This window comes from Macrotis lagotis, chromosome 2 (genome assembly GCF_037893015.1).
Source record: "Macrotis lagotis isolate mMagLag1 chromosome 2, bilby.v1.9.chrom.fasta, whole genome shotgun sequence".
In the NCBI taxonomy this organism is placed as follows: Eukaryota; Metazoa; Chordata; class Mammalia; order Peramelemorphia; family Peramelidae; genus Macrotis; species Macrotis lagotis.
This window is the reverse complement of record NC_133659.1, coordinates 115430086-115443139: the sequence shown is the minus strand read 5'-3', so window position 1 is coordinate 115443139 and position 13054 is coordinate 115430086.

Here is a 13054-nt window from a genome sequence, read left to right as displayed (position 1 = left end):
GTTAGTACTCGACCTGGGAAAGTGAGGAAGTTGTTGTTCATTCACTTGAGTCTCATTCTTTGAGAGTTCTGGTCCATACTGTGTGTGGGGTTATCTTGGCAAAGAAACTGGAATTATTTATCATTTTCTTTTCCAGTGGACTAAGTCAAACAGGATTTAGTGTCTTGCCTAGGGTCACCCAGCTAATTAAAAGACTTTTTGACTAGTCCTAGCATTCAATGTACTAAGCAATCTAGCTAGCTGCCTCCCCCCCATCAGGAAGACCTGAGTTCAAATCTAACCACGGTTATGTGCTAGTTTTATAATCCTGGGCAAGTCACTTAATCTCTGACTCCACTTTCTCAACTGTAAAATGAAATCATAACTGAACTTACTGCAAAGGGTAGTTGTAAGTGAGATATTTTGTAAAGTTCATTGCAAACCTTAACTCACTATATAAATACTAGCTATCATCATTACAATAATGATATTTTTGCCATCAATAAAATGTAGTATAAATGTTCTCTATTTTTATAGGGGGATCCTTTTTCAGGTAAGATTGAGACTAGATGGTACCTTCCAATTCTGAGATTTGAGGGATTGTATCCCAATAACATGACAAAATATCAGCCTAAGCCATCATTATTTGATTATATTAGAAGTACATTATCTGGGGCAGCTAGGTGGTACAATGGATAGAGCTCCAGCCCTGGAGGCAGGAGTACATTATCTCTATGCAAATGAGTAGCTTGGTCAACCCCAAATTTGAGAAAGGTCTGTTATTCCTTATTTGGCCCCATAATAACCTTGTAAGGTATGTAGAGAACACATTATTATTTCTGTTTCACAGATGAAGATACTAAGGTTCAGAGAGATCATCTGAATTTGAATATGTAAGAAGTGATTCTTCAATTTCTACCTTGAAAGGTTACCATATACCTGTGTGCAATTTTTCTCTTTATTAAAAGATTTACTTAGTTGCCACAATTAAGAATATTTGTAGATCGCAAATTAATTTTCAAATGTTAATGTGCTTGTCACAACAATAAGAGACAAGAGACAGTTTGAGGTTGAAAGACAACTTCCTAGTGGGTGGAGGTGTGGATTTAGAGTCAGGAAGATTCTGAGTCATGTCTTCCTTCTGATTGTTGCTAGAAGTTAGATCCTAATTAACTCACTTTGCATCTCAGTGCCCCTAGGAATCTTTCTAAGTATTTTAGTATCAAAGGAGAGGCTATGTATCAGTGTCTGGAATTTCCAAGCTGGAAGTTCTTTGTAGTGATGACCTCAGGTCCAGATCCATCTCCTCTAAAGGGCCAAGTTGGGTGAAATAGAGAAAAATTCCAAATAAATTCATTTGGTTTTGTTTTGTTTTTGTTCAGTCATTTTTCCATTGTTTTTGCACTTAATAACAGCTTATTTTTCCCAATTACATATGAAGATAGTTTCCGACATTTATTTTTGTAAAATTTTGAATTTCAAATTCTTCTCCCCCCTTCCCTCTCCAAGACAGCAAGGTGATATAGATTATACATGCACAATTATATTAAACACATTCCCATATTAGTCATGTTATGAAAGAAGAATCAGAACAGAAGGGAAAACCACAAAATAGAAACAAACAGAAAATAAATTTTTAAAAAGTGAAAATAGTATACTCTGATCTACATTCAGACTCTATAGTTCTTTCTCTGAATGTGAATGGCATTTTCCATCACAAGTCTTCTAGAATTGTCTTAGATCACAGTATTGCTGAGAAGAGCTAAGTCTGTCATCATGATCAGCACACAATGCTACTGTTACTGTGTACAATGTTTTCTTGATTCTGCTCAGATCAGTCAACACCAGTTCATACAAGTCTTTCCAGGTTTTTTTGTTCAGTCATTTTTTAGTCATGTCTAATTTTTCATGACTCTATTTGGGGGTTTCTTGGCAAAAACAATGGAGTGGTTTCCTTCTCCAGATGATTTTACATAAGAGAAAACTGAGGCAAACAGTTAAGTGACTTGCCCATGTTCTCACAGCTAATAAGTATATGAGATGGATTTGAACTCAAGAAGATGAGTCTTCCTGACTCCAGACTCAGCACTCCATTCACTGTACCATGTGGCTGCCCTCTAGAAGTTCATAAAAGAATGCCAAATTTGCAGCCCCAGGAGTTGATCTTGAATCATGGATGTGGGAATGGGGCAAAAGGGTCTAGACCTGTGATGTGAATCAATCAACCAATTATTTAATAAGCTTTAAGGACTTACCAGGTTCTATGCTGGGAATATGAGTACAAAGAATAAGAAGACCTGAACCAAAATAAATAAGCATCTCTTCCATAATTTAATGCTATAGAGCTTTGCCTGGAATTTTGAAAAATTAAATCACTTGTTTATATTCACCCAGTCAATATATGTCAGAGGTAAGACTAGGACAGTGGAAATACCACTAGTCTTGGTTTGAAACCAGGATATGCCCATTTAATACCTGTTACCTTGGGTAAGTCACTTAAACTTCAGAGAGAGACCCCACTTCCTCTGGACAGGTAGTTGGCACAGTAGATAGAATAATGGATTTGTAATCAGGAAGACTCATCTTCCTGAATTCAAATATGGCTTCAGACACTTAAGAGCTGTGCCATCACAGGCAAGTCATTTAACACTGTTTACCTCGGTTTCTTCAGTTTCTATAAAAAAGAACTGGAGAAGAAAAATGGCAAACCTCAAAACATCAAATGTCTTAAAAGGGCTAAACAACAACAAAAACAATTTCCAAATTCATTTCCTCAATTGTCAAATGACTTCCAAGATTACTTCTAATTTCAGCTAACCTTCTAAATTCTATTTAATATATCACCCTAACAAACAGCTAAAACTGAAGTTAGTTGTAGTGTGATTAATTAAATTGAATTTCACTTCTAGATAAAGCAAACCATGTAGTTGGGAAGATGGCAGGGTTTATTGTAGTTCTTCAGGAAAGAGTGATTGGCACTAGGAATTATCACAAGTATATAATGAAGTAAACTTGTTTGCTGACAGGTGCAGATAATATATGGTAGCTCAGGAGACAATAGAGCATGTAATTGGTAGTTGTCTTACCTTGGCTGCTTTGGATTATACCAAGAGGCATAATAACTGTTAAGACTTTACTGGGATAATTAGCCTTCCAATGTCAGCCGGTAAATGCATTAACACCTTACTGAAAGAAAGAACCCAAGAGTGTGTGGGAAAAGAGCACTAGAAGATCTGGGGACAAAGTGGTGACAATTAATCTGTCTAAACTAAACCCTCTGGTGGCTAAATATTCTGCTGCATGGTAAACCTTCAAGCCTGGGATCTTCCACTAACAGAATTAACCAGGAATAATTGAAGATCTATAAATTAATTTTGAGGTTCCCACCACAACAACAGCAACAACAAAAACATTAAACTGAAAAAATTCAGATTTTACTCTATCTCTGTCTCCTCCTTTAGTTTAATTTTCTTTGCCACCCCCCCATTCAATGTCTAGCTAATGTTCTCAGCGAGGAATATAAACTAACAGATTAATTGAACAGAGTGTTGTTTCCCCCTTCTATTATGAAAGATAAGCATTTGCTGTGTTCTCTAGATTACATATATCAGCATGTGATTGTGTTGGCTGAGCCTGGGTACTTGCTATGAAATGCAAGATGTTCAATATTCTCAAACATCTTGAATTTAAGGCATTCTCCATTTCATGCAAAATATGTATCCTCAAAAAATTATGTGTAAATAGAGTTGCAATTTGTATGTAAAACAGATTTCATTTTGAGTACACTAGGGAAACCAGCTAGAAACCTGGTAATAAATATTTCTGTAAAGTGATGAATTCTTTTTGTGATATGAATTTATTAATCTATCAACAATCTATTGGTAACTTGATAGTAACTTGAGGGTAAAAGCAATTAAGAGTGCCTTGCTCATGTTCACATTAGGAATGTCAGAGGTAGAATTTGAACCCTGACTCCCTTCTTCCAAGCCTAGGACTCAGAGATCCTATGCCTGTTACCACTTGTGTATGAATAATCAGCCATAATTCCAATTTGAATTTTCAAAGATTAGGCTTTTCCAAAATGCTGTATTTGTGGGAATTTAAATGCATTCTTATTTTTGAACAGGCATAAACTCTACTCAAGGAAAAATATCTAACCAAATGAAACAATTAACCTTGAAAATAGAAGTGTGAACTTTAAATCATGAATTGACTAATTATTTTCCATGACTTGTCTATTATTCAATATTTGGTCTTTAAGAAAGTAATTAGAGGTTGTGTTTTCATGTGTATGTGTGTGCAGGTGTTAGTGTATATGTGTATCTGTGAATGTGGGTGGTAGTCATACAAAACCACCACAGATAGATAAATAAGTTTGGTTCAGAATTGAATAGGAGGAAGAAATCAGGGAAGGGCTATGTTTGGGAAATTGTGAAGTATGTCTATGATCCCAGCCATCCGTGATGAAAATTCTTTTATTCTTAAAAATGATCTTGTCCCATTGATATCCTATGGTACAGGGTTTCATAGTGTAGTGGGGGGAGGGCAGAGAGAGAGAGAGAGAGAGAGAGAGAGAGAGAGAGAGAGAGAGAGAAGAAGGGACAAGAAAGAAAAGAAAAAGGAAAGAAATGGAGGGAAGGAAGAGAGAAAAAAGGAAGAAAGATAAAGGAAGGAAGGAGGGGAGAAAGAAAGTGAAGAAGAAAGGAAAAAAGAAAAAGAAAGAATCAAAGGAAAGAAGGAAGAAAATAGAAACAAATGATTGCAAACTACTTTGGTGGCAGAAGTATAACACTGATGAGATCAAAGATTCTCAAAGTATCAAATAATTCTGAGTACCTAAACACAGAAGTACTCTAAAATTTCTATTGTCTGTGTTCTTCATTCTTTCTTGGCCTACTGAGTCACTTTAGTTTAATTTAATTCCCTTCAAGTAGTTTGAATTTAAATTCTGGTTCCTAATTTAAGGGACCTTCCCCCTACACCAGTGTACTGCTCACAGAACATTCTTAATATGCACATCTTCTCACAGGGCCCCAAAACTAGAGGGAATGATTAGGTTTTACTGAACACCTATAATATTCCTCAAATGATGCTCAGTACAAGGAAACAGCAAAGAATTTAAAGATGTGCTCCCTGTCATTACCATGTCTCTGATCACTTAAGAAAAGCTGTAATTCCTAACTATTGCTAATGACCCTCAAAAAAATGTCCTTGTTTTAAAATGGGGAAAACAGAGGAACTAGGAAATCTAGGAGTCTAGGAAGAGATGAGATTGCAGGTTTCTTATATCTCAATGGGCCTCTCTGTGGCATTCTTCGGTGACCCCCCCTCCCATAAATAGGGATGCTTTGGTACCTTCAAAAGGCCCACAGATTCATGTTGCAAGTATCCTATTTTCTCCCTCTATATTTTTTTAAGGTGTAGAATTGGTAATGGAGCTAATAAAGGTTCAAGATGAGTCTTTATGGGAGCTAAATTTTTCTTTTCTCCATGTCATGCTTTTTTAATTCAGAAAATAATTTTCTTAGCATTGTTTTCACAAAAGCTTTCCAACTCCCCCAATAATGCAGGGGGAAAATTGTCTTTTATTTTGAACAGGCATTCTCAATGTGCACCATATCTCGCTGCCTATCTATTATATTCACCTGAGCCTTAATGATACAATGGTTAAAAACAGAGTAAGGATGTGTATAAATGGAAATTTTAATAGATTTTCCTCTTAATGTAATAGAATTGGCACCAGGCATTGGAAACTGGAGTGAAAGTAGTCACTCAAGCATTGTGTTTGCATGATATTTAAATACAAGTGGTTGGGGTGTAAGTACCTCTAAGCACACCTGAAAAGGGATGGTGCCTCCTAATCATTGTTTCAGCAATTGACAGTTGTTTACACAACAGCAGCACATTCTCTGCTGATTTGAATAATAAACATGCTTAAATACCAGCTGGATAATAGAAGGATAATTGAAACATAGTTTAAAGCTCTGATTTACAGGCATTGTGGCCGACACTTTTATTTGCTATACAATGCGACACACTTCTGTGCAGCGGTTCAAAAAAATTAAAAAGGCATTGTTTCAAGATGCTGGGTATATTAAACTTGATATATCTACCCAGGCTATATATGTATACAGATCTCAAACAAGGCTGGGCAAGACTTGAGGATCACATTAGGAAATGCTGGGCAGAAACACTCGGGCTTCAGGTAGAATAAATGACTCCTGAGTGTCCTTGAGGACTGGGTGTGCAAAGGAGGTCCTGGACTGTGGTTGAGTGTGCAGTAACAGAGCCTGATGGGGTAATGATAGCTCACATCTCAAGTCAGCTTGGAAATAGAAAATGGGCCAAAGAGAAAAGTTGGGGGGGGGTGCAGCGGGGAGAGAATGCTATGTCAATTTGGCTGGGATTTCATGAAATAGAAAAATACGCCATGTCAAAAATTCTGCCAATCAAATCCAAGTACATATAGTACAGTTCATAAGTGGGTCTCTCAGGACTCAGCTTGATGGTGCAGAGGAGAGAATACTGACTTCAGAGTCTGGAGGAGGGGAGTTAGACTCCAGACTCAGATTCTTGGTATTCACTAACTGGGTGACCCTGAGCAAGTCACTTCACCCTGATGGCCAGGCATCGGAGCCATCTCCTGTCATCCTGACTCGTATTTGGCCACTGGACCCAGATGACTCCGGAGAAGAAACTGAGACTGGTGACTTAGAAGCCTCCCTCACTCAAATCCACTTCACATGCTCATCATGGCATCATCTTCCAGATATCATGATCTTCTTTGAAAACAAAGAACAAACATTGCTACAGAGCAGATATTGACCAATAGCTTCCAAATTTCCTTCTAACTTGTCATAGAGGATCTATCACCCCCAAAAGATTTGCTGACATCATGAGTTTGATTTCACCATTTTGTTGTCTCATTGTTCAGTCATGTTCAACAACTCTTCATGACCACTATCCACCTAATTTTTTTTACTATTTTATTGAAGGTAGAATATATTTATAATAATACTTCTCAATAATATAATCCCCTTCTCCTCAAGAAAATCCTCCCTTCTAAGAAAAAAGTTCAAGCAAAACAAATCAGCTCACTCATTAACTGTATGACCCTAGGTAAGAGATTTCTCTTCTTTCTGTCTTAGTTTCCCCTTCTGTAAATTGAGAGACCTAAATCATACAATGACCCTGATTGGCAATGTATGTATCATTTCATAGCAATAGTTTGTCAACTCTATTGCAAAGGATAAATTTTATTTCATCATTAGTGCCTATAGCATCATATATTGAAAACTAAAATCAACCTTAGAAGCCATCAATTCCAACCTCATTCTATACTTGGGAAACTGAAAAACTGGAAGTGTAAGTGGATTGTCCAGGGTCACATTGCTAGTAAATGTCTGAGACAGAATTTGAACACAGGTCTTTCTGCGTCGAGGGGTCTATCCACTATACTAGATGTCTATTTACCCTCTAGAGTTGATCCATATCACTCCAGATTAAAATTTTCATAAAGCAACACAGAGAGGACACAACACCATAGAATTAAAATGTTAAAAGAATACAATATTTTAAGTATTTAATGCTGGAGAAAGCATCAGTTCACTTCAATATCATGAAAGAACAAACTGGATCCAAGACCACAAGGGATGTTTGAGTCTTGAGAGATGAAGATAAGGATAAAGACTGACCCTGAGAAAAATGAAACTAACTTCAATTACCTTGAAACGCTTTAATGGTCTCTGTCTTGACCCTCATATTATCGTATCCCCCCAAATTAGACCTATTTACCCTTACAAAAAGTCTCAGTCTATCTCAGATTTTGAAAGTAATCCAAGACTCCAAGTAGTGGAGTAAAATGAGACCTTTGGCATCTCTTAGAGGCTAAACAATCATGTTTAGCCTCATTAACTGAGTCATTGCCTTATCCTGTCCCTTGCACACTGAACCTCCTTGTGCTATATTTCATACCCTTAGATTAAAACCATCCACATCTAGAGTGGGGGGGGGGACTCAAAAAGAAAAACTATAGAATCTAAATGTATACTATTTTTACTTTTTTAAACATATTTTTCTTTCCTATCTCATGGTTTTCTTTTCTTTCCCTTAGTTTTAATTCCGCTTACACAAAATGACTAATATGTAAATATGTTAAATAGAAATGTACACGTGTGAACAACTTTTACCAGATTATTCACCATCAAGGGCAAGAGGGAGGGAAGGGAGGGAAGGGATGGTGGCAGAAAAATGTGTAACGTAAATTTGCAAATGGATGAATGGAAAAACACCCAAAGCATATAATTGGAAAAATAAAATAAATTTTTGAATTAAAAGAGATTCTCCTGTGGAAACCAACAGGGAACATAATTTAGGAAATGTAGGGGATAGAGATTGTGAGGAAAGTAATCTAACATTTTTAGACCTTGCCTGGCTACTTCCTTAAAGGGAATCCCAAGAGAACCATTAGCTAGCTAGCCTTGAATTTGAGCATCCATAGGAGAAAAACCATTCAAATAGCCTATAAAAAGACAACCAAGAAAAAGATGCCAAGAGACTATGCTTCCTTGTGCCTACCTGCCCTTAGATCATCCTGCAAAGAAAAGGTTAAAAAAACTGATATTATTCCTCTCTATGAATACCAGTGCCTAGCACAGTGCCATCACATATTACAAAATTGATAAATACTTGCTGATGGATTAATTGACAAGTGCAGTTCTTTCTGGAAAACTGACCCAACTTTCTCCAGTCTAGCTCATTTAATCATGGTACAGGAACCTGAGCCTCTCCCTCCAGAGCTTATCGTTTCACAGTTAGAGGAAGCCCATGTGTCCTGTCTTAGGCTCTCAATATGCAGAGGATGTGACTCACTCCTCAGACACCAAGACTGAATGATCCTTACTAAATGAAGATAACATTTCCATCAAGGAACTCTGAGCTACCACAATTGACCTCTGCCCTTTAAAATCAAAGAATTTCAACCAGTCAAGGGGCCAACTGAGTGGCCATGAGCCAGTAAAGATAGATAGATTACCTCAGTTTAAAGAGTTTTTTCATCAAAGCAAATGCCCTCCCTGAGGGTTCCTCATGGATCAACCATACTTGTTGAAGTTTTCCTTCCTATCTAAAGTGGCTAACTTCAGATCCCTGACCCAGGAAACTGCCCTTTCCAGATACAATGCCCTAATTGGATGAGCATATCCTGTGATGTCCTTCTTTCATCTGACCTTGCCCTACGCCTAGTCTCAACTACCACTGTGAAATGAGCAACCCACCACCCCTTCCCTGCCAAGGCTTATGCTCACCCAAGATAGACACTCATATTAGCTTGGCTTCTTTCTTTCCCTAGAGCTGTTCTGGACAGAGAGGGGATGGAGAGAAGATAGGACATGAAGGCTTGGGGTCACTTAGTTCTCTTCTACATCCTAGAGATCAAAAAGATCCAAGAGGTAAGTAAGAGATGAAGCCAGTTATTATTAGAACACTAAGAATGAAATAAGCTGGGGTGGGAGGTGGTGAGTTCCCCATTACTGAAGGCTAGATGAGAACTTGTCGGGGATATTGTAGAGGGGATTCATACTTCAGATAGGGGATGGATGAGATGACCTGTGAGGTCCCTTCCAACTCTAATATGCTATGCTTCTGTGATCTATGCTGTCTGTGGTGCTGAAGAGAAAGAGAGTTCAGGATGAAGCCTCTCACCCAGAAGAGGTCAGAACTCTACTCTTTGAGAGACAGCATAAATCAGGTTTCCAGCATCCAACCATCAAATGCCATGCCTATCTATTCCTGGCTGGAATCAAGTGTGAAACATCTTCTAGATTAAACTTTACTTATTTTTAGGGTCTCCTCCTCCACAGCTGGAGTTTTCTCTCTCTCTCTCTCTCTCTCTCTCTCTCTCTCTCTCTCTCTCTCTCTCTCTCTCTCACACACACACACACACACACACACACACACACACACACGGCATTTATCTATCTCTACTTCAGAAAATAGAATTTTCTATTAATGCAACAAAGAAAAATGAAGGAAGAGAGAGTTACCATGAGAACTGTTGTCCAATTATGAATTCAATCAATCAGTCTATTGGTTATACAACAGTGAATAGCCCTAGTATGCAAAGTCCTGGGAGACCCAGAAGGAAGAGGAAAGAGAAATCACAATGAAGAATATTAATATTTAAGCATCATTATATTATAAATATTATTGGAAAACATGGCCCATAACTTAAAGAAATTATGGAAACCAGAAGGTTGTAAATTTCTGAGGATCTTCTCTTGTTTGCATTCCATGAATATGAGAGTAAGGAAAATGCTCCTTTTAATAGAATGTAAGCTTCTTGAAGTTAAGGGCTATTTTGTCTTTGTCATCATATTCCCATTGTTTAGGTAAGATGTATCACAAACAGCAGGAAATTAATAGACTAAAAAGAATTGGTTGCCAAAGTAGAAGAAATTTCAGGATCAGCTCTCTGCACAATATCAAATCAATAAGTTATCAAATCAAAATCAATAGCAATTTAAGAGAAAGAATAAACTGTACACAATTATAATAGTTCCAGTCTGTACTACTTAATAGAATTATAATAGTTTCAGTCTGTATTACATAATAGAGTTGCTGACTCTGAAAGCAGGGAATTAGTAACGACAAAGACAGCAACTTTGTGCCATTTCTTAGCAAAATTTAACTGATGCAAAATAGCATCACAAAAGCAGCCAAAAGAACACAGAAACTACCTCTGTTACCAAACATTTGGACTCCTTGACATAAGAAAGATGTAGAAGATGAGAGCAATCCCACATTTAAATCATTTACAAAACATTATAAAGAAGGATAGGAAATTATGGACAATATTTTGATACTTCTTTGGATCAGTGCTCTATTCAGTATGGGTATTCCCCAAATAATTTAATATTAATTATATATGAATTAGAGTCTTCTAGGTGGTTCAGTGGACAGAGTGTTAGGTCTGGGATTCAAGAAGACTTGAATTCACATCCAGTCTCATATACTAATTATTTGTGTATCCATGGAAGAATCACTGCACTGCTCTTTGCCTCAGTTTCCTCATCTGTAAATCTGGCATAATGATAGCACACATCTCTCACAATTGTTGTTAAGATCAAATAAAATTATATTGGTAAAGTATCTAGCCAAATTCCTGGGAAATATTACATGGGTACTATATACATGCTAGCCAAGAAGATGACAATGACAATGATGGTAATACCCAGAAAAGAAGCAAAGGAGAAATGAGTCATCATAACAGTACCTCAGAAAATAGGTCCTAATTTTAAGGTATGACTTGTTAGTCTTGTATATATGTCTATATATCTATCATCTTGACTCTATTATCTTGACTCAGCTACATATACTATCTGAATATCTATGGAGAAAATGAGGCTTTATAAAATTTAGTGTAATACTAGTTGAACCAGACCATCCCTAGAACGTAGAAATAATAGATATGAAATCCATCATACTGATCTTTTAGCAAGTGATTCTTTTAATTTATTAAATTGGAATCACCCACATTCAGCACTGTTACTTCAATATGTCATGTACTATTTAAGAAAGTTGTAAAGGCATTTTATAAAGAAAAAGTATGGAAAAGTAGCTCGAACTGAACAAATATATGTCCAAGAGAAATCCATGCTAGAAATGCTTGAGGACATTTTCAGAGGATCTTAGAAAAACATTTGTCAAGATATTTCAAAGAGGGGAAATATTAAAAGGATAGGAAAAACAAAAATGTCAGAATTATTATCAAAAAGGCAATAAGATATCAACAACTCTAAACTGATGTGTAAATCTTTTTTTCCCATGTGTAATTCTTGGTGAAAATATGGAAAGTAAAAATACAGGAGGGGAAACAAGAGAAGGAAAGCATGAGGAAGAATATTTGGAAGAATATCAAAGGTGAATAGGGTTTGGGACTTGAAGTTAGAAAAGACCTGAGATCAAATCTCCTTCCTGCCTGCATGTGTCCCTGGATTCAAGTCTTCTTGAATCCCAGACCTAACACTGTCCACTGAACCTCCTTAGAAGACTCAACCTCTTTAGGTTTCAGTTTGCCTTCTATAAATTGGAGATAATAATGGCTCACACTTCCCAATTTTTGTGAGATTCAAATGAGATAACATGTAAAGTGCTTAGGAAACCTTAAAGTGACAAGCAAATGCTATTATTGTAGGGCCTCTCAACTGACTTTTAACCCTGAGATTTCATCTTTATTTTCAGATGCTCTTGGTCCACTTTGAAGAAGTATATGCTTTGAGTCATGTTTTCTAGCAGGGGAATTAGGCTACACTGCACCTTCCCTACTCACTCAACCAGCCCACAGTGTAAAAATGTGCACATATTTACAAAAGTGGAGTCTAAAGTTAAAGGTAAAGCCTAAGATGTCCCTCATTGTAGGCATGAAGTGAACCCATAAATGATTCCTTATGTCTTCAAAAGCAAAGACATTGCTGTTATCCTTCTTTAGTTTCAGTCATGTCCAATTCCTTGGGATCCCATTTGGGGTTTCTTTGCAATGATACTGAAGTGATTTTCCATTTCCTTCTTCAGATTTCTACATTTTACAGATGAGTAAACCAAGGCAAGCAGGCTTAAATGGCTTGCCCACAACTAGGAAATGTCTGAGGTCAGATTCGTACTTAGGAAAATAAGTCTTCTTGGCCCTAGGCCCAATGCTCTATCCACTACATGGCCTGCCTAGCTGCCTAGCAAAAGGGAAGAATACTTTATAAACAATGCTTAGAATCAATATTTTGAGAACTAATGTAAAATTTCAGATCAAATATCTTGAATTATATTTTCAAAGCTGTTGCATTGCATTTCTGACTTTTTCTTTCTTTTACCAATCTAGAAAGTGAGGATTTGTCATTATTTTAGAATGAACATTGACAAGATCATTGATATATGTAATTAATTGATAAAAGAGACATTCAGTTTGTTTCAATCGGAAAGAAGTGGTTTAGAAATGATTCTTAGAGTCAGAAGTTTCCAAACAACTAGAACCACACGCTGTGAAACATCAGCACCAAAGAATATATCAAGGCAAAATGTCTCT